The 23,264-nt window shown below is 34.8% G+C and overlaps 1 pseudogene; it reads left to right on the top strand.

Moving 5' to 3' along the window:
* LOC134379147 (cilia- and flagella-associated protein 300-like) overlaps window positions 1-22,092 on the top strand; it is a 68,070-nt pseudogene extending 45,978 nt beyond the window's left edge.
* The last annotated feature ends 1,172 nt before the right edge of the window (window positions 22,093-23,264 follow it).

Here is a 23,264-nt window from a genome sequence, read left to right as displayed (position 1 = left end):
TGCCCCTTAAATGAACTTAACCCAATTCAATCCAATCATTTTGGTCCCCTTCATTGCATCTCATTCCATATTATGGTAACACAAACTCCTAATTTCTTCCCTAAGATATCTAATGGAAAAAGAAAGAAGGTGATTGGCTTGTTAACAGAATAAATAACCATTTGCAACATCATTACAACGCTATTTCTCAATGGCATTTATAAGTCACTATTAATAAAAAAAAATGTTCTTTCTGAATTGTCATATAGCTGTCTTTGAAGTCAGTTATAATCATTTTAACACAATGCTTCATTCCCTTTCTCCAACAAGCTCTAAGCACCTGGGAGACATTATCTAATTAATCGTAATGCATGCAGAGAGTCTCTGAGGGGGTGTTTAGAGAGACAAACTGTCTATAAAGTTCACCATGACTATCATTAAAATATTATCTGTTCAAATGCATGTACAAAACACAAGCCTTTAACCACAGGATTTCACTTAAATTAAATAGCTTGAAAAATAAAATGGATTTCTATTCACAATTATTACTTGCTATAAACCGAACCTGTTAAAACAGATTACTTCAAAGGAATATCTTTGATGTTTAAGTTATTTTGATTCACATGTATTTCTCCTTCTCCTTACAAAAGGACAAAAGAACAAGCATCTAAAGTTCTTAATCATCTGCAAAATTCCTAAAACCACTCATTAATTCAATAGATACAATCGGTTTTACACAGTCTTGGTCCTAACTCTTAGAGTTTGTGTTATTTGAAACACTCAAGTTAAATAGAACAAATTAAAATGCTTTTGACTGAACTATATTTTTTAAATGTTGGATTTAAGTAAATGAATAGTCCTCCTTAAACTAAGGAATTAAAATGATCATGAAAATAAACAAATTTAGTTTGTCTCCTTTGTGCTGAGAGCAAGGGCACAAAACTATAAATATAAACTTCATTGGGTAAGAGATAACACTTCACTATCCAGTTCCCAACCAGGTCATTGTTTTGTGTAGTATTTAGAGTAGTTCTTTCTTATCCATGGTGGGTAAGATCCAAGACCTCAGTGGACGCCTGAAATAGTGGATAGTATCAAACCCTGTATATACTATACATGAACTTCTTTTTCCTTCATAATTTCACAGATGGAAGATTCATTCTTACCATAGATCTTAGCAGCCTCAGCATATGACATTTCTTCTTTTCTTAGGTCAAGTATTTTCACCTTGTCACTTTGTGGCTTCCCTTTGGCATATCCAAATTGCCAGCATGACTACTCTTGCACTTTGGGGCCGTAATTAAAGAAAATATGGGTGACTTGAAAACAAGCACTGTAATACCGCAACAGTTGATCTGATAACCCAGTCGGCTGCTAAGTGATAACAGGTGGGGAACATCTAGAGTGCAGATAGCTGGCACAGGGATGATTCTCGTCCTGGGCAGAACTGAGTGCAATTTAAAACTTACGAATTGTTTATTTCTGAAATTTTCAATTTAATATTTTCGGATGTGGTTGACCTTGGGTAACTGAAACCACGGAGAGCAAAACCAAGGATAAGGGAGGACTACTGTAATTCATTCTGACTGAGAGATGGACAGGCGTTTTGATGCATGGGTAAATGAAGTAGCTATGTTTGCTGACTTTGCCTCCAGGTTCTCTTCACAGATACAAAAGAACTCTGGGAGAGATCTGAACCATATAGAGAGGGAGGGTCTGAGGAGCTTCCAGAACCTCCATTGCATCTTAGAGTATATATTTGGGGACATTGTTTCCAGTTGAAAATGCATAAAGTTCTACTTTTCATAGTCATTTAGTATTAATTTTTCTACACTTGCTATATGTTAGCAACAATGCTAGGCCACATGTGAACAAGCATATAACTCAAAATGAGCTATGTATGAAAGTCCTACCTTGTAATTTTAAATATTGGAATTTCTACAATTATAAAAATAAAATACAGAGACTTGACTTAAGAATTGCCAATGACATGACAACTTAGAAATCAATATTCACTATAGTAAAGTGAGCTTTAAAACTTATATGATCTTATAAATAATAGAACTAGAGTCTAAACAATAAGCACAATAAAAACTATGTTTTCAGACAGATTCTGTATGGTCTCTTTAACACTTGCTAAATTCCTGCCATAAGCCATGCTTAATTTATTGAGTGTTACAACCTTTAATGATCAATAGAGTCCAGAATATGAATGTAATATGATTGAGACATGCACTTAGGAAGATTACTGTAACAGCATTAAGCAATTTTGCTATATGTCTCAAAAAATAATGCTTTTTCCTTTGCTTACTTTCCTGTTGACAGCTGAACTTTCAATAATTCTTTATTTCAAAATGGAAATTGCTTTCAATCAATTAATAAGCATCACAGAGATTTAAAATATCCCCCAATAATTTATAGACCAAAAGGCATTTTAGTCTCTTGCACATTTTCAAAGTAACTGTCAGTCTTGTGTAGATGCTGGCATATTAGAAGGAAAGATTGATGAGTTGGAAAGAAATGTTTACTGATACTGTCTTAACAGTAGTCAGTGCAGAAAATTCTTCCTGAAATAGTTAATTATTTCTCATTCTCTTTTTATTGGATATATAGAAGCCCGCTTAATTGTGGGCACACAACATAGGTGATCTCCGGGGTTCTGTCTTGCCCCCTTCTCATTTAGTAATTCACAGGACCATCTCAGCCACCCCTAATAAAGTCTTCTACCATCTATATAATGATATATATCTTCAAGGCTGTAACACTAACCCAGATCTCTTTCCCTTCCCTGTATAACTCTATTAGAGTAATTTTTCCCAAACAAAAATCTGATCATGTTTTCCCAGTCAAAATCTCCCACAGGCTTCCCATGGAATATTGGCATTTTTATGTCACAAAAAAGCGTTTATAATCTGAGCTCAGACTTATTTCTGATGTAACCACTGTGCCTACTTTATATTCCCAACTCTAGGTATTCTGTGATTCCTGTAAATCACAGGCTGCTTTTGTCTCTGTGCTTTTTTTATGACATTTTCCTTGCCTGGAATGTCCTCTCGCACCCCAACCAACTTATCTTTAAGAGTAACTTCCTCTTCTAAGAAGGAGTGTCTCCTTCCCATATTCACATCAAGATAGAATCAGTAACTTGAATAGTCAATTTTTCCTTTATACTTCTTTAACAAGACAACAGAATATAACTCAGATGGAAACATTTTCATTCATCACATACTCTGCCTCAGGGCTCTCTTTTCCTTTCAGTTTTACTTTCCTGGACCTGAGAAGATACATTCTCAACTACACCATTTTCTTACTTTGCGTCTTTATATTTTTCACATTCTTTCTATACTCCTCAATGAATTTTAAAGTGTCATAAAGTACAAGGGCTTGAAGACAAAGTTGGGATGGAAGTGAGGTCCATTAGAACTCAAAATATGTGTAAAGAATAAAGGTAGGATCATTCCATTTCTTACCAAAAACTCAAGTCCTCAATCAAACTGTAGATCATTTTCTCTTTACACGATATTTTGGATGACCATTCCAATACATTTTTCAGGATTTAGAAACCTCATTCTATCACAAATAGATTACAAAAGTCATACTTACTTGTGATTTGTATTTGCCAGCTTCAGGAGAGCATGCAAATCTAATTTGAATATTTCTCATGCCTTTTCTGATCCTTCTTTCGATGCTTTCTTAAGTATTAGACACTGACAGTCTGTTCCTACTACTACCTAAATGCAGTCTATTCTACTTATTCTTGTTCTTAATTAACTAACAAAGATTTATTACTTTTGTTGAGGATTTAAGTCGTTAGTGGACATCTGTATTTAATTGTATGTACTTAGTTACTTCTGGCTTTTTCTGCAAAGTAACAGTGAATTATTTAAGTACCACAGTTCTAGACTGACCATTTTTTTCTTGTCTGTATCAATCAGTGCAAAGAATTGCTCTGTAAAATTTCCATGAAATATCACACATTTTCTCAATTCTTAGACATTTTCTCAAAATCTTAGCTACCCTCAACAAAATCAATTCATTTTCCAGAATTACAAAATTTTGAAAATGTGTTTAATGTTTGTTTTGATAAAACAACTTGTTTCACTTTTTCTTGTTAAGTATTTATCTTTGAAATATTTATAATCTGAGCAATCATCAAACCTGCACAAATCCACAAAATGCCTTGAAAACTGATTTGCATTGATGATTCTGCCATGTCTTTAATTTTATATGATCATAATGTTTAGTTATCAAATGTATTTTTAATATGCTATTTAATAGATTTAATGTAACATGCATATCATGAATAAATTGGGAGTTTTAGAAAGGAAAAGATTGCAAACACAAATATTAGAAAACCTAATCTTTCTTTGATGATTCACCAGGTTCCTTTACAATCACATAGCACCTCAGAGGTATCATTAGGAACATCAGTTAATAATGAAATGCATCCATGCAATTGAAATGGTGGAGGCATTAAAAAATGGTGAACTAATGGGTACAAAACTACACTATCTACCCTAAGTGAATCATTGTACAGTATATGCATGTATTGAAACAACACACTGCACCCCCAAAATACATACAAATGTTAAAATATTTTGAATAAAAATGTCTATTCACCAAGATTTTTTTAATGCAATGCATAATGTAAATCAAAACAAGTAGAAAACCAATCTAAATATCATATCCAAACATTGAAAGTGTATGAGTGTTTGCATAGGAAAAAAGATAGAAAAACAAGCCCAAATCGTAGTAATCTTCAGGTAACGGAATTAAATATTAAAAGAAATTTTCTCCAAGTCTACAAAAGAAGTGATTCAAATACCAGGTTTGCCTATGAAAGAAAGGCAAAAGTAAGAACTTTGTATAGGCCACAAAAATAGTTTGATTCCTAATACTAAGTTAGGGCATAGCTTAGTATTCTTCATGTATCTGGGGCATGTCTCCATTCAGAAGCAAGAAAAGGAAGGTATCATCCATAAAAGGACACTGCAGAAGTGTTCGAATGGGGTAGGAAGGTCAGAACAGGCCCTGGAAGCTATGAAGTGTGTCAGAAGTCTCATGTTGAATCTTACATGATATCAAGAATGAGACTGAAGCAATATTATTGATAACTGATATCTGTGTCCATATCACTCTGAAAGTGCTCAAACATATTCAAAGCACAAAGTTGATTCCAGCCAGACTTAGTGTTTTATTCACACAGGCCTGGGATGCTAAGAACTGGGGGAGGTTTTTCAGGTCTTCCAAAATGAGAAATAACTCCCCTTCCTAGGCAAGCCACTATTTTGATTATTTCTATAGCAGTAAGATGAATATTGCTGGATGCCAAGAGACAGAATGATCAAAGATTTTCACTCTCTCTTTGTCAGTGTTAAAGCAAGTCCCAAGAGTTATCCCAGTATTATACACACTGCTCCTGCTCTCTGCTTAAAGAAGGAATTAGTCACTAACCAAAATATAGGTGCCAGAGCTGGTATTGCTCACTGAGTTTTTGAAGACAGATGACAAATGTGTTGCCTGGATCTATGGCAGAGATTCTGAAAAGGTGCAGCTCAGTAGCCAGGGGAGAAGCTTTATCTCCTATGTGTTTTCCTGGTTGTCATCCTATGGGGTCCATGACAACATTCTTACCTCATTAAGATCATGCAATTGGTACTTTAACTACAAATTTATTGTAAATTTTCCCCACTTTTTTATTCTACCCTATATTTTACTCTCCCTGTATTTTTAGAGATGTATGTAAAGCAAACTTACATTGACTTTCAACAAAGGACCCAATGCATAGGATTTGCAGATGATATGCATAGTCAGTTGTTGCAAATACACCCTGTTATTAGAAAATGGTCATGATCTTAGAGGCTCCAGGTTGAGCAGTGTGACACAGTCTGTTAAAACTGTGGTTCCTGGGCCGAGCCCGTGGCGCACTCGGGAGAGTGCAGCGCTGGGAGCGCGGCGACGCTCCCGCCACGGGTTTGGATCCTATATAGGAATGGCCGGTGCACTCACTGGCTGAGTGCCGGTCACGAAAAAGACAAAAAACAAACAAACAAACAAACAAAAACAAACAAACTGTGGTTCCTGAAAAAAGAACAATGTGTCATATGGCAAATCCAAAGACCATCCACCTCACCAATTGAACTTTTCTGAGAGTCTTTCAAGACAGTAAAATAATCAGACTGTAAAGGTTTAACAAGAATGTGTATCATGAGGAAATGGAAACAGTACAGGTATTGATTGGCCTTTTGCTCCAAACCCAATATTGTTCATATGAGCTATGGTCTGACATGCAGAACAAGCTTTTTATAAAGCAGGAATGGTATTTTCGATAGCTTGATGTACCCTCTGTCATCATGACTGACATGATAGAAGTCCTCCTCTACTCCTTGGCAGGTTTCAGCAAGCACTTCAGAAATCAGACTAAGAGCTCACTCAACACATGAAGTCAACTTGAGAGCTCAAAGCCTACAGGCCCATGCTCAGGTAGCAGAATCTTTTCTCATAGTGTTACACCTGTAGACCAGTAGTCTCCCACAGTTAGCATCTGTCAGAAGAACCTGGACAACTTATTAATACCAAGCTTGCTGTCCTCCACCCCTAGACTTTTTGATTCAATAAGTCTGGGATTTTTGTATTTTTAACAAGATATCAGGTGATTCTCATGCTGCTGGTTGAGGGATCACATCTTGAGAAGTATTACTACAAACAGAGCTTTGAAATTTATATCCTAGTCCAGTGACTGCTTGACTAACATTATTTTTTCCTCTATTTCTCCCTCCTTCCTTTCCTTTCTCTCTTTTCTCTACATCTTTCCATAAAATATTTTTTATGTGGAAGCTATGCCCATGGACACAAAGATAAACAAAAAACATTCTTCTTATATTTGAAAAATTCTTTTTCTCTACCAAATGTGTAGAAAAAAAACAATGTAAATGTATAATATCAACTCTTTACCATTTAATTCAAAGCCTACTCCTCTGAAACCTACTATGTTAAAAAATGCTAAAAGGGCTTATACAGAATCAAGAATTGTCCAGTGGTCAATAGAGTTTGGGAAATTGGTCAAGCAAAGTTAAATAAGTTTTTTATTGGATAACTTCTTGAAATATTAAAGGAGCTAATGTGCATTGCCACTTTCCCAGTAGTAATGGAATTTAGTATTTACAGAACTTTTTCATTATGGAGTCCTTTTCTGGTGGAACACTAGTGCAGTGGGAGTACAATATATGAAATGGTATCATTTTCCCCAAGGACTCAGATAACTGTTTGACTTGAACTAGTTAGGATCAATTGTCTTTTTAAATCACTTTGAAAAAAAGGGAATTATTTGTATAGCATAATACTGCACATATGTATAGAAAGACTGATTAGTCTTTAAGATAATAACTTCACTCCAATAGATTTAAGCCCACAAATGAAGTTGGATTTCATTAAACCTATTAGAAAATCCAAATTCCTGAAAACCTGCCGGAAAAAAAACTAAAATACATTGTTCTTTTCCCTCCTTTGAACTGGGAGTTATTATTAGAATGCCTACTAATTAGTTAATTTATTCTGTACTTGATGGCTGAGCCAGAGGCTCACAAAAAACTTATAAGTTTCAATTTCTGGACAAACCTAATTCTTAAATCAAATTTGTGAATTTCATAATTATTTCAATTTAAACTCACACATGTCCCTCTAGTAATATACCAAAAAAATATTAAGCTATTAAGTTAAACATTGTATATTTACAGGAAGGGTCAGAAATTGATAAGGATTACTATTAGTAACCTTTTAAAACCATAATGTATCAATTTCAAATTATAGAACATAGTTTAAATGTCATTTATACTTTAGAATAAGCTGAAACACATAATCACCATCTCCATGAATCACCACTTAGTCCCATTTCTAATCCTCCAGTGCAGACAAAGGTTACTAGGCTGCAGACCTTGTTTTCTATTTGATGAGCATTAAGTGCTTAATTTTGAGGATTTCACTGAGCTCTTATACAAGGGCAGACACAGATTGTTTTCTAAACCAGAGAGCAAAAACTGTGTATTTATAATCACATCTATAAAGATTTCCTCTATCTATGAATGTGTTTAATATTAATTGGAAGTGTAAAGCAGAGTAGTTCTTATCTTTTCATATGCCACTACATAAATTCCATAAAACCTTTTCATTTTTTCATGGCAAGGAGACATGCATTCTTTCATTCATTCACTTATCCATTCAACCAGTATTTATGGTTCACTTATCCATTCCTCCAGCTCCAATGATATGAAAGAGATGATACAACACAAGAGAATAACAACAACAAAAAGAATCAGAAACATACATTATAATATATACATATAATATTAGAACATAAACAACATATATATTCTAGCAGGATGGTTTTGATATATAAATAACTATATATAAAGGTGAATGGTGACATAAAAGAGAGAGCTTCATTAAGGAAGAGAGAGCTTTTTGATGAACTCACAACATTATCTCAGTTGGATAATTTCAGACACAAACACAAAGCTTCTACTCTTCCAAAGAATCAGAAAACTCAGCTTAGGGTGCCTGTGGGAGTCAAGGTGTAGTGGAAAGTAAAAGACTTACTTCTTTTCCTTATAGTGATTACGTGTACTCACTTCAGCTCTACTGATTAAAAGGAAACTTTTTTCTGATTTCATTCTCTATTGCAGTTAAGAAAATTCCACCCTCAACATCTTTCCATGATAATTTGGTAATGTTGCAAAAAATACAGATAACTGATCAGTACTCAGAAGAAAGGTTAGTATTCTGCCAAAGCAATTGGCCTACAAAGTAGAAGGTCAAAAATATCATTTAAATTCTGTCTAGGCAAATGGCCTTGTTTAATACACATGGAATGTTGAGGGAGCACTGCAAGAACCCTGTAGGGGCCCCAACAGTATGTGCTTAATCACAATAGACTGTGCATCAGACACAACCATGAGATGAATAGGTACAGTCCTCAGAAGGAAGTTCCAGTCTTTGGAATACTCACAGTTCTGTACTCAAAGAAATGTCCAAATCCAAGTAGCAGCAGTTACTGAGGGGAAAACTACTTCACAGAACATTTCCTGATGGTCCTGAAGTAAACTGGACATTTCTGAGATAGTAGGGAAACGAGAATGTAATTCGGAATAATACTGACAATATCTGTGAAAACCATTTCTACAGTTTTTATATTTGAGGAATTTTACTAACCTCTTTTACAAAAGCTTGAACACTCTGCTTATGGTTGAAAACTACTACATTTGCTTTGGCTCTAAAACTAATCTCATCATTAATGGTAACCACTTAAAACACTTGGACAATATTGTAAAAGCCTACTACATAATTAATGAGGAGTTGCAACCCTGCTAGTTAGTGCAATTGTAAAGTGGGGAATAAAAGAAAAGAAAAAATATCCCAGAACTTGAACATTTTACAAGAAGCCCTAGAGATCATTAACCTTTCCATTTGCTATGTAAAATACTGAGATTAAAAATATTAAGTAATTTGCTAAAGGTTACAGGTAGTTGGTAAAGGACTGAGAGCAGGGTCTCCTGACTGCAAATACAAGTCTCTTTCTACCCATACCATGCCAACTCACCAAAGTAAATGTTATATGTCTAGAATACATGTCTAAATAACAACGAATGGAGAACTCCTATCTTTTGCAGTACACGGTAGGCTGTCTTGCTTTCCGTTCACCGGGGAAGCCAGTGTTCAATAATAGGCGTGATCCATAGTTGCACAACATCCCAAATGCAGTGTCTTCAAGTGAAGAACACTTCATTCCTTTTTAGTTCTCAGTGCCTGATAGTGTCCTGTACATACACATATTCAAAATAGATTTGTCTGAAGTTGAGCATTCTAGGAATATAAGACAGTCTGCTAAAAATCCTCTTCAAACTCCATAATCTTTAAAAACCATAATTCTAAAAACATATGATCTCAGTTACCATCTGGTTGTTTGGTCTGACAGGTGTTTTTGCAAGTTCTGTTTTTAGAGGTATTATTCTAAACACTCTCAAAATGGATCTTGACTGCCAAAAGGCTATAGAACACCTTGTTTTTGTGAGTTTATATGCAAAGTTGGATTTTTTTCACCTTTTTAAAAGACGTTTGAGATCTATAGAAGGTAAAAATTTTAGATTAGTTGCAGTCATATATATTAAGACTTGGATGATGGACAGTCTGGGAAGATTTTAGCCCCCTTCAAATAAATATCTTTTAGAAATTTGTCTATTTTTTTAGGAGAAATAGGAGAAAAACAGATTTTGCAATTAAAATATTGTTCAATTCTCCACCAAAATAAGGGAATTACTACTCATGGTGAATATATCAAAGCAAGTTGTTTATTTGGAGTTAACTTTATTCACAGGCTTTTTTCCATTTGTCCTAAGAGAATTTGAGAAATATCTCTCAAAAAGAAAAAAAAAACTAATTTACATGAATAGAAACAAATAAATCTTTTTCTAGCTTTCACTGGGACATCTTAGGTATTTCAGTTCACTTTTAAAATTTATTTTGATTCTCAATAATTTCTGAAAAGTTTAAAAATTTAGTCAAAGAAGTATAATATTTATTCCTGTTAAGTAGCTCAAACCATACATTAGCTTGCATTCAAGATTTCTGTCAGCTAAAATTGCTAATGTCAGGTGCCTATGAGCTTTCAGGTCTCAGAATGAGTTCAAGTTTCAGAGCTCCACAACAAAATTTGCAGGTATGGACACAGAGTAAACATACTCTTCAGAGATCAGTTTGTGGATCCTTTTTTCCACATGAGTTATGTGAATATTAAAACCAATTTACATTTCTCAAGTTCTGTAAAAAAATGAATGAGAAAATCTGAGTTATCTGGCCTTTTATTTTCTAATTAATACAGTGATGCTTTGAAGCCCTTGGCAGCAACCGTCTGGGCCACCCGTTAATGTGGTTCTGTTGTCAAGTGCTCTGGAGCTTTAGGAACCATGTAACTAGTCAGGACAGGTAACAATACCACTGCCAAGTACCATATTGTAAGTTTCTCTGAACATGCTTCTTTCTGTTCTGGCCTCAAACACGGTGGCAATAACCAGGTGAGTAGTGACACACCGTGCTATTAAGCAGGTAAGCAGAAGCACAAGAATAGATCTAGAGACAGTCACTTAACAAAAGCAGTGGTCCACTATCATTAATCACGCCACAATTTGAATACAGACTTTGCTTTCCAGTGGTAAGCCCAATGAAATCAACCCCTTGCATATCACTGTCAGATTCCCAAATATCATTCAGATGGTCAAAACAAAGGAATACATTTTTTACAGTTTGTCCAAGTAAGAAAAGGCACAGACAACTTGCTTCTTCTTGCAAATGATTCAACCAACTAAAACAGCCAATATTCAGAACATAAGTCATTAGGGGAATCATATCAATTAGATTAAAATTTAACTTAGTTTCATCAAATAATTTTAAAAAGCATTACAATTCAATGATTTAATATTCAGTCCTATTTGAAAGACTGTGAAAGTGATGAACATATTCATAAACTGTTTTTACCCTTTTTATTCATTCTCTGCATAGAACTGAAAGCCAACATTTCTACATTACTAATAGCAACCAAAATGTTATTTTATAGTGTTCAGTGTAAATATTTTACAGCAAAGCAGTAATAAAATGAACAAACTCAGGACACAAATATAGAAATTTTCAACCTCCAATGGTAATAAAATCTTACTTAATTTTAGCTGGTATGAGACTCATCGATTAGAAATAATGTTTGTATTTCAAAGTAGGAAAGCAATGCTAAAACACTGAATGATAACAAATCCAAAAGAATGTCAACAGAATAAAATTAACAAAATGTAAGTATTTGCATTTAGTCTGAACAAACTCAATTTGGCCTGACATGTTCAGGATTTCTGCTTTTCCAACACAGTTTTAAAAGGCAGAAATCTCTTTTACTGTTTTGGTTTCCATAGCCATAAGGCAGCTATGTCCTCACAGCAGTACGAGCAGATATGCAGATAATCATTAAAAATATGCTCCATTCGGTTTATAATATTTACTGGAGTGGTGCTTACAATTACAACACAGGATGTTGTTATAAAAATAGCTCAATCAAAAGTCTTTACATGACTTCCTAAAATGTGGCCTTATTAATGTCAAATTACATTCCCCTCCCAATTTGTGAACTATCCAAATAAATAAAAGTATACAAAGTAGCAAACTGGGAATGAAACCCAGCAGTAGAAGTACAATATAAAGTGTAAGACTTTGAGCATTGGAATCAAGCTATGTTCCTCTCTGACACTTATTTACTCTATGAACTTCGACAGGTACTTCATCATCATCATCATCACACTGGCTAATACTTTCTGTGTAATTACTTGTATTCTATAATTTAATTTTCATGTCATTAAAATAAGTATCATTTTCTATATCAATCCATCTCTGTTGCTTATAAAAAAATACACAGAACTGGGTAATTTATAAAGAAAACAAAATGTATTTCTTAGTATTTCAGTGGCTAAGAAGTCCAAAGTCCAGGGAACACCTCTGGCAAGACCATTGGTGGTGATGACAGAGTCTTACATTGCGAAAATGGTGGAGCAGAGAGAGGGACAAACTCTTTATGCTCCCCTTTTAAAGCCCTCAGAACCATGCCCCTGACCACCATTATTACTCCATTCACTGAAGCATGGTCCTACAGTCTTATAACCTCTTCACAGACCCACCTTTCAATTACCATAATAGGATTTCCCACCCTGTTAACACTGTCACACTAGGGGTCAAGTTTTGGGGGGATACTCAATCCAGGGCAAATTTCATCCCCTTTTTATAGATGAGAAGACTGAGATCAAAGATGTTAAGTAAATTGTTCATGGGAACATGGCTTTCAAGATTTGCACCCAAGAGGTCTTAGCCTAGATAGGGTCTCCTTCTAATACAGGGAGGCCCAGAGGTTCTTACCTGAAAACACCTACATCATACTTGTCTGCTGAAAATTCAATGATATCATCAAGCAAAGGCTTAGCACAGAATTTAGTGCTTGGTAAATATTTACTTAGTAAATCTATGCAGGTAACAATAATAATAAATATTGATAAAACAGGAACCAATAAAAGCAACAACAATAAAAATAAAAATATCTACAAAAAATTATCTCTGAGACAATTCTGGCAAAGAGGAAATCACAATTTAAAAACTTATGAGATATAACTAAAGCAGCACACAGAAGAAAATTCAAGCCTTAAACAAATTTACTAAACAAATAAGAATGAAAATAATTGTACAATGTATTCAACTTGAGAATTTTAAAAAGAACTGCAAAATTAACCTAAAGAAAGCAGAAGGAATATGTAATATAGATAAAAGCAGAGAGTGAAGAATTAGAAAACTATCAAGAAATCGCATAATTATAATTAAATATAATTAAATTCATAAATATAATTAAATTCATAAATAAAATATTAGCAAATATAATCATGTAACATATTAAAAATAGTAACATATAATAAAATGAAGCTCATTTAAAAAATTTAAGGACAATTCCCCTTTAAAAAAATCTGTTAATAAATGGCATGTATTAATAGGTTAGCCGCCAGCTAGGTAATCAAACAGAAATTGTTTATTTTGTAATTCCAAAAACACTTGAAAATCAGCCTTGACATTTTGAAAAGAGGATTGCTAACTGCTACTTGCCCTATAATATATTTACTCATATTATAAAGATGTAGTAATCCTGTGATCCTGTGCTGCAGTACAATATACGTATTAGTCTATCTACAGAGTTACTGCTAAGTGCTGGTATTTCAGATTATTATTTTTAAAAATTTTATTGATAAAATTTAGCAACCTTGTGTGTATTTTAAAATGATCATGCATCAGTTGAATAAATAGTATAAAAATTTTAAAAACAGATGTTTAAAAGATCTTATAAAAATTTCTTTTTATATGAGAAACACAGTATATCTATGAGAATCAAAAGGCTCTAAACTATTACTCATGACCATGAAAACTTGTCTAAAAAAGGACTTTGACTTAAAATTGCCAGTTTTCAGAGATCTCCCGAGGGAAGGAATACACTGCTGGTTAAACATCCTTGACTCTAAGTACAGCAATTTGTAAAATATTAAAATCATTTGTTAATTTGTTTTTGATGAAACTGGAAAGCATTAATGTGTGCACAGTCCTAACAAAGGTACCAAGATCTTATGTATATACCTATTAAAATGAAACTTCTTGGGTGCATTTCATTAAAGTTATATATCACAGAAGTTGTCTTTGAATCTATTTTTGTCTGAGACAATCATGGTCTAGGAATTACAAACTAAATTCACAGGAGGTGACTGTGTATAAGTGTGTGTTTGAGAAGAAAAGAAGAGGGATAGAGAAGGACAAGCAGAAGACAATTCATTATCACCACATTCTGCTAAATAGCAAGATTCTGTATCCATCCGTGATTTCTTGTATTTTACTTCAAACATTTTATAGAGTACAAAAAGGAAAGTAATAAAATATGCCAACACTTAGATTGTCTTTCTTAGGTCTCATCTCTCCTTTTGACAGTATGCACTTTAAGTATCCTGGTCAGTTGCAGGTGGAAGCTGGAGTCTACAATACTCGGCAACCAAGTGAAAATGAAACTTTCCACATAAGCTGATCTGTAGGCCATCTCACTAAATTATCCACTGTATTTTAGCCTCCTTTAAATTAGTCTGAAATTGGTGGCCAGCTTAGTTGATTTCAAGGTCATCAAAAGGAATTTCTTAAAATCCCGTCCTAACTGCTGTCATTCAGAAAATCACATGTCTCCTTCAGGGTACACGCTCACTCAGGGCTCAGGTGTCTCCAGACAACTTGAGGAAGTCACATGAGCTCAACCTAACAAAGTAGTTCTACTTTTAAAGTTCATTCATTTGATCTTGCTTCCCTTCTAACTTCTGCCCAATTGTGGGCCTTTCGTTTAGTGCCAAGCTTGTTAAACACAAGGTTCATGCCCAGTGCTTCCATCTCTTGTACTACCATATTCTGTTTTTAGCCCCTTCATGTTGACTGTTGCTCCCATCACTCTACAGAAACTTACCTGTCATCATAATCTCAGAAAATTATAGAATTCCAGAGGCCAGTTGGCTATTCTAGTCTTTGGATAAATGTTGCTGTAACATGGCACCCAAGGATCACTAAAGTCTGTAAGTAAGATTACGTAGTTTTCAAAACAGCCTCATGACGCTATTTGGTGCATTTGAGAGATAATACTGTATTAATCTGATTTAATTCCATTATTAAATTTAATTCGTTAGAAATTTTTAAAAAGAAGACAACTTATAAGAAACCTTCAAATTACAAATTTTTTTCAGGAGGCAATTACTATGAAGGATATGGAAGAAAAAAATGACATCTGGGACATATCAGAAAAGTAAATCTCACTGATATTAATTTACGACATTCAAGAAGAGAAAGACTATTGATATAAAATCATCACTAGAATCATTAGTGTCCAAATCTGTACGTGTCAGAAATCATTAAAGGAACCAAAAACTAAAGCTTCCCTCTTTAGAAAATAATACAAAATATGAGAAAAAAAATTTCAAATCTTCTGAATTCTGTGAATCTACTTATCTCACCACGTATCCCTTCCTACCGGTAATTTTTGTGTGGATTAAGGATTGAAGCTGCTCTTTTGCTTTTGAGAAGCGAATACTCCCTCCCTCACCACGTATCCCTTCCTACCGGTAATTTTTGTGTGGATTAAGGATTGAAGCTGCTCTTTTGCTTTTGAGAAGCGAATACTCCCTCCCCTCTCATCACATTGCGGGCACGCATCTCCCTGCCTGTAACGACAGAGTTAACCAGCGCAGGCGGGCAGGCCTATGGTAGGGAAGGGAGCATATTCTAGTTTTTTTTTTTTTTTTTTTTTTTTTTTTTTTTTTTTTTAAATTTTATTTTGTCGATATACATTGTAGCTGATTAATGCTCCCCATCACCAAAACCTCCCTCCCTTCTCCCTCTCCCCTCCCCCCCAACAATGTCCTTTCTGTTTGCTTGTTGTATCAACTTCAAATAATTGTTGTTGTTATATCTTCTTCCCCCCCCCCCCCCGGGTTTGTGTGTGTGTGTGTGTATGTGTGTGTGTGTGAATTTATATATTAAAGCATATTCTAGTTTGAAAGTACCAGACACAGGCTTGTCAGTTCTAACCTGACTAGTGTTCTCTCAGGAATACTGAGCTGCAAGATAAGAACGAAGCTTTGATAATCCAAATGCACTTTGATAGAACATCAACTGAATTTAGCACCAAAGAGCAACATTTTTAAGGTTCTAAATTTTAGCTGGAGGCAGAGGGAATACCAGAAGGAAAATGAATGAAAGCTGCTTGCCACTTCAAAAGCTAATCTTTGTAATGCTTTCATTAGCAGTTTACAAAAACCACATACACACTTTTGAAGTAGAAAAGAAATGGTTTTGACGAGTGATTGCTATGGGGTGTAATTTAACTTCTCAGTCTTTCAAAAATAGGCAAGGTCAGTAATTTCTTTTACCCCTGTTGGGCTTGTAAAATATTTTGTTTGTAAAGGAGCCAAAATAGATACATAAGAGGGAGATTAGCTGTTGAACTCTTCATTTAGTTCTCTCAATGAAAGATAAGTATCGGTTATACTCAGAGTGAAAAAGGAGATAAAAGGTTCTTCTTTCTAAGGAAACTATCCCCTTAGGCTGAATGTAAAAGCACATTTTTCACTTTTAAACAAACATGGTATAAAAATATTTGGATTAGACTACAGGAAGTTACAATAGGAATGGCATCTGGAAGAATCTACAGTTTCCCTTAAACTTCGCCAAGTGGTTGGAGGGATAAAAACAAGTGAAAAATACTGTTAACTCAGTATAAAAAGAGAAAATATTTGTTTCAAACCAAACTACATAACCCAAATGCCATACAAGATTATAAATAGTAAAATAGGTAAAAGGCAAGTTCATGTCCCCAACAACTATACTCTTTAAGATTTCCTACGTGACGATCCGGCCTTGAGAAAAGTTCTGCCTGCCAGATACAATGTGGGTGTTGCGGCTACCAAATCAATGGTATTATGCATACAACATGTGGGCTGAGGTATAATAGAGAATTCCTAATTACACAGTATCCACATGATATCAATCTAAAGTAAGAGACAATATCCATTATTTATTCTTTTAATATAAAGTGATTCAAAACTGCTTTTATGTTATCACAGTGTCGTGTTTATCAAAACAGATTTCTAACAACATTTTCATTATTTTTCCCCCAGTATCATCATCAAACACTCCTGGTTGACAAGCTCCTTTGGGACACTTAGCTTGTCCTTTCTACTGTCACATGGGAACAGCACACGTTTATTCCCAACTCACAAGAAGTACTAAAATACAGTGACAATATCTTGAATTTCTTGTACACAATGTTAAGGACAAATATTTTAATATTACTTAAAAACATGGTAAGGTTTGAATGGTGGCAAGAGGGATAGAGAACATGTTGGGCAGAAGCAACATGAATTAATCATATAGTTGGGAATGATGATAAAATCACTGGCTAGTAATTGTTAAGCACTTTTCTGTATCAGCCACTGCAATTTGGGGGGAGCTGATGTAGGGTCCTGAATGCCAGGATAAGGTAAAGATAATAGTTTTATTTTTCAAGTATTAAAGTGATTTTGGAGGCTGAAGAAAAAGTATTCCTCTGGATAAATTTGTAATATTCACAAATCGAGCTATAATTTAATGTCAAGGGTTTCTTAGCTTATGTGCAATGCTGTTAGATCCATAATTTAAATATTTAACTATTTATGGTCAAATTATTGGTTTTGTTTTGGAAAGATCAAATTCTAATTTATGAACAACCATTGTACAGTCTTTTCTCACATTAGGATTGCTCAGTGTCCTTTGCAGGAGAGGCCCAATTTCTTCATTTTCTTGTACTTCTATAGATTTTAATTATTATAAATACTTGTAATCACAGCATTATTAGACGTCATTTTCTTGTATTTGTGTTTACAAGTTAGGGTCCAATCGTGCTATCAGAAAGTCAGCTTTTCTCAGAGAAAATACATTGGAAATAGACTCTCCCAGACCACTTTTTAAACTGTAGTGATAAGAAAAAGGGATCCTAAGAATGTCAGTGTGGCTCACTTTAACACAGACCCTCAAAACATCTAGAAAAGTTAATAACTATGTAATGGGTCAGTAACACCATTATCAAAAATGAATAAATAACACATGCTGTTAGTTATCAAAGCACAAATTGCAAACTTTAATTGTAAAGTTATTTTCTTTTTGGATTATAAGCATAATACCCTGTACCTAAAGAAAATATTGTTATTACTACTATACCAACAGAGAGGTATATGTAATTAAAGTAGAAAATATGTTCCCCACCATTAATGCTACTATTAGAAATTCCAGATCAGTCATTAGAAAATCAGAAGTAGCAATGTTAAACCCATTTTGTAAGAAGACTATGCATTCAATTGCTTTATTCCTGTTTCCCTGACAACTGCCAGCATTCATGACCCAACCAAATTCCCAACAGTGTTGCAGAACAGGTTTTTAATAATGCAAAGGTTCTTCTTTGTTTTGGTGGGATGATGTTCTCTTAGTGAGAACAGAATCACCCATCAATAATCTAGTTATCAATTTTCCTTTCAATATCTGAAATGTGATCACAAATTCTGAGATTATTTTGCATTGGATGGTATTAGAAAGTCCATTTATAACTGTGATATACAATTGATGTCCAAGGGCTCCGAATAAGCAGCCACTTAATAGTGAGCCTTCTTGCCCCTACTCATAAATCATTAGTTTACTTTAAATAATATCTTGTAAGTGTAATAACTAGCAAGAGGATGGCAAAATAGTCTTAACTGAGATGTTTTCTAATAGGTATTTTAAAAACGTTTTTTGTGTAATCATCTACATTATTTTAAGACATTAATGCAGCATTTAACTCTACATAATAGAACACTAATCCTCACTCTTTTCCAAGTCCCTGAACCAGATAATATGATACTCCTGCACATTTGTAAATGGCTAATTCATAAAGAGATTTTTAATATTTATTCTTTTAACTTTTTATAGTGAAGCATTTGCCTCTCTAGTCTCTACGTTTTTGCTAAAAGAAAGAGAAACCTGCTTGCTTTCCTCTGGCTCAGCATTTTATATTAAAGAGTGTGTATCCTACCAGCAATAGACAAAGTGGTTCAGTTTACTAAAACACGTAGGCTTGAGTATTGTTAATCAATGGCACTTTATTGATTGTTTTTTTTTTCTAGAGAACAGATTCACACAAAGAATATATACAAACATAAGGCACTAAGCAAACAAACATTACTTGAAAGGAAATAATGTTATTCTATTGCTATATAGCTTTCATTGGTTTGCAGCCATAACAATACAATGAAGACATAGCTAAATAGATATATATTTCAGGAATAAAATCTTGCCTTTGAATGTTATATTTAAAAATTGCTTTAAGTTGGGAAAGAACAAATGATGTTTAAAAATGTTATTACTAAACTATTCCACTAAAATAGCAGTCCTGATCATTTTACATTGCTTTGTAGTCCCTGTTCTTAAATTTAAAAGTGCTTTTCTCCCTAAGCTTTTAATAAATGTTCCAATATGAATGAGTTATCTATCTACCTACCAACTTACTTTTATCAAATAATGTAAAAAATGACAACAACAAACTGAAAGGTACATAGAAAGATATAACTATGTGAAGTTCTAAAACTTCACAGGCAGATAATCATCACTATCTTTCTAAAGACTTTTAAAAACATGGGCTCAATGCTATAGTTGAAGATAGATTAGTGGAGATCATAATGGAATAATTACTCCTGGCTGTCTGTTGTTAGACTGAAACATAGAACACATCAACATAGTAAAACTGGTCATCTGTAATCCTAAAAATTTGACATTGTATTTGTATCCTATCAGTCTTATGCTGTTTTTAAAATCCCAGCACCACACCCCTACCCACATTTCAGCTTCATCTTTCTGTTTGTTTTTGGTTTCTACCACAAAATGATGTAAAAAGTTTTGCTGCTTCTCATGTTTGCTCTCTGCCAGATCTGTCTACACACCCACCAGAGGACCTGGTTTGTTCCTTTTGGGGAGTAAGAACCACCAGCCCAAGAATTAACGTGTGATTAACAACCAAAAAAGGGACAGGAGGCTCCTCTCCACTTTAGGTACTATAGTATTGACTTCCAGTTTAGTTCAGTTCAACAAAGGTTTATGGAGAACTTAATTCATTAAAGACTCTAATCAGGGCTCTGAGGATACGGAAATACTTAAGACTATGTTCGTGCACTCCAGGAGTGTCCTCTGTCATTGCAAAGTCGTCTGTAAAGCTAGTTTTGACAGCTAACATAGAGTTACGTTTTAACTGGCATTTCATGTGAAGTGAAATCAGGCTGTAAAATAAGCCCATTTGGCACTTAGAGACAAAATTGACCTTGTAAATACTTTAAATCATCCATGAAATCCAGCATATAGCATCTTGGACACCATCACTGTGCTAAAGATTTTGCATTCAACATTGTGAGGACCACTGAGTAATACTAAAGGAATAATCAAAAGCAAAGTTATATGGAAATGATTGGATAGTCAACATTTTCTGTTCATCATTATTAAGTTATTAAATGAATGGGAAAGCAGTGGAGCATGTTAAAGAATCCCTCTTGCCTGCATGTTTACTCTATTCTGTTTTAACATTCAATCTCACTTCTCTAAAGTAAAAGTAAAGTTGATTTTGTTTTTGTTAGGTTTAAAACAAAACATAAGGTATGGCACACAGTAGGTATCAATATGTTTGCTAGATTTGGTCTAAATCTTTCTTTATCGACAGCTTTGAAAAGTATAGAGAAGAACTGGGCCATGTGGTTCCTTGTCTTTCCAAACTGGTATCACTCAACAGCCATCATGCTCAGGTTCGTGAATGCTGGATGTGATGGGTCAAGTCCTGTTTCATTCCTCATTGGGAGTTAAATTCTAAGATTACCACCTTAAATTAAATGTGAACATAATGCAATCCACTGAATGAAAAAAAAAAAAAAAAAAAACCAACCAACCAACAAAAAACCCCCCCAACTATCAGGATTTCAAGAGGTTTTAAACTAGATTGAGACCTCAGGGAATGTTTTTTAGAGTGGATGAGGCATATGTAGAGTCCTTAAGGATGTGTAAGAATTAAACCAGCAAAGAGAAAAAATGGTACTCTAGGTAGTGCTAACGGGTAAAGATACAAAATTTTGAAACACCACTGTTTGTGCAGAGAACAACACATCTTCCGGTACCATTCTAGCCTTAGATCCAAAGATACAGATAGGAAAGATTTGGATCATGGAAGGCTATCTATTCTATGCTAAGGGGACTGGCTTTTATTCTCTTGGTATTAGGGAGGCTTTTAAAGATTTTGATTAGGTAAGTAGGATGGTTGGATTTTCATTTAAGATTTTCTTTTTTACCTGTAGTGTAAAGAATGGAAATGAGGGCAATAAAATAAGAAGTCAAGAGATCATAAACCTTGAGTTTGGGCAGTGGTGACAAGGAACGGACAGGGGGAACAGAATCAAGAACTATTTGGAGTTAATTTGCAACTTGACAGTTGAGACTCAGTGCAGGTGAAGGAGAGTGACAAAGAGCGATGGATAATTCCTGTGTTCAGCGAACTAAGCTTGATTGACTGATGATGGTGTCCCTACGAGAGGGAGACTACAAGAGATATAAATGATAAATACGAGTTTCCTGGGGGTTACTGAGGAATTTTGATATACAAGACCAAATAAATATCAGAGAAGAGGCTAAGGCAGCGGATATAGACCTGAGAGTGTTCAAACTGTGAGTAATCATTTAAGCCTTGAGAGTGATAGAGACGGACAAAGGACACCTCAGGGAGAACAACTGTTGTGCAGTGATCAGCTCATGAATTCCTAGATGACAAGCAAGAGGAGAAATGGAAGAGATGGGAGATCAGGGAAGAGAGAATTTGAGGCACAAATGCAAGAGCAGGAAGAGCTGAGCGGCAGTGCAGTCTCAGGTTATCTTGAGCTTGGTTTCAAGGGAGTGGTGGACATGGAAGCTAGACGTCAGTGGGCTCAACAGTGACTGTGAAGTGGACTTGGGACAGCGAGTGGAGATTCTCTTTCAAGAAGCTTAGCTAAGGGAAGAAGAGATTAAGGGGCAATAACAAAATTGCAACATGAGGTCAGGGTTTGATTTTGATTTAAGATGAGAAAGTTTAACTGTTCATAGAAACGGAATATAAACCAGGTTATACTTTTAGTGCTAAGCTAACACTGACTGATCAGTAGTGGCTGACCGAACACAAGGACAAGAGGAACTATGATGGCTGTATAGTTCAGAGGAGGAAAAACATCAGTGATTGATGATGAGTGTCTGCTACAAGCAGAAGAGGGGACTGGTGGCATGGATGTCCTAGATTTGCCATTCCTTTATAGGCTTACTACAAATGTCTAGGGTTATTCACAGATGACATGCACAGTGGGATGCCGGTAAACAGTGTAGCTTACTGATTAAAAATTGAAAGGAGAATTGAAGAACAAGGTAATTTTGTAAGGAGCTGTGGTGAACAATCAACTCAGCCATTATAAAAGTTGAGTTCCCCAGGATTCAGTAAATTGGTTAAGAACTAACAAAACATAAATATGAATACTGCAGAGGAGAAAAAGTAGTATCTTTTCCTCACCTCTCATAAGGTTTATGGCTGACATTCCTGTAACAAAAGAAACATTAACAAGAGCAAAGCATAAGAGATGTATGTAATAAAAGTTTTACATGACATGGGAGCCCTTCAGAAACAAGCACCCAAAGTCCCGGGGAAAACTATACAATTTTATGCTGTCTGACGAAAAAAGTGGATAGTTGTGGAGAAACATGACTGGACAAAAAGGGGTATGATCTATTGGTAATAAACTGGGGGGAACTTCAGCAAGGTCCATTTGTTCAGATTTTTTCCCGTGTCTATGACATTCCTTGCCCAGGATATGAGGCAGGGCCCCTCTGGAATGAGGGTATTATGACCTGATTTCTGGTGAAGTGGGTCAGAGAATTCCTTCATGACTGTGCTTCAGCAGAGAAAGGCAGGAGAAGGGCAGAGTGACTTTCTTGCTTTTACAGTTTTCTCAGTCGTCAAGGTGTCACATTTTGTGAAATCATGTTCTGAGCCCCAACAAGAACAAGGCATTATTTTCCTAATTTTTTTCTATTACAGTATACAGTGTTATACAACACACACACACACACACACACACACACAC

The sequence above is a fragment of the Cynocephalus volans genome, chromosome 5, assembly GCF_027409185.1.
Source record: "Cynocephalus volans isolate mCynVol1 chromosome 5, mCynVol1.pri, whole genome shotgun sequence".
In the NCBI taxonomy this organism is placed as follows: domain Eukaryota; kingdom Metazoa; phylum Chordata; class Mammalia; order Dermoptera; family Cynocephalidae; genus Cynocephalus; species Cynocephalus volans.
Note: the sequence above shows the minus strand (reverse complement) of the source record. Positions and strands in the feature narration are given on the sequence as shown.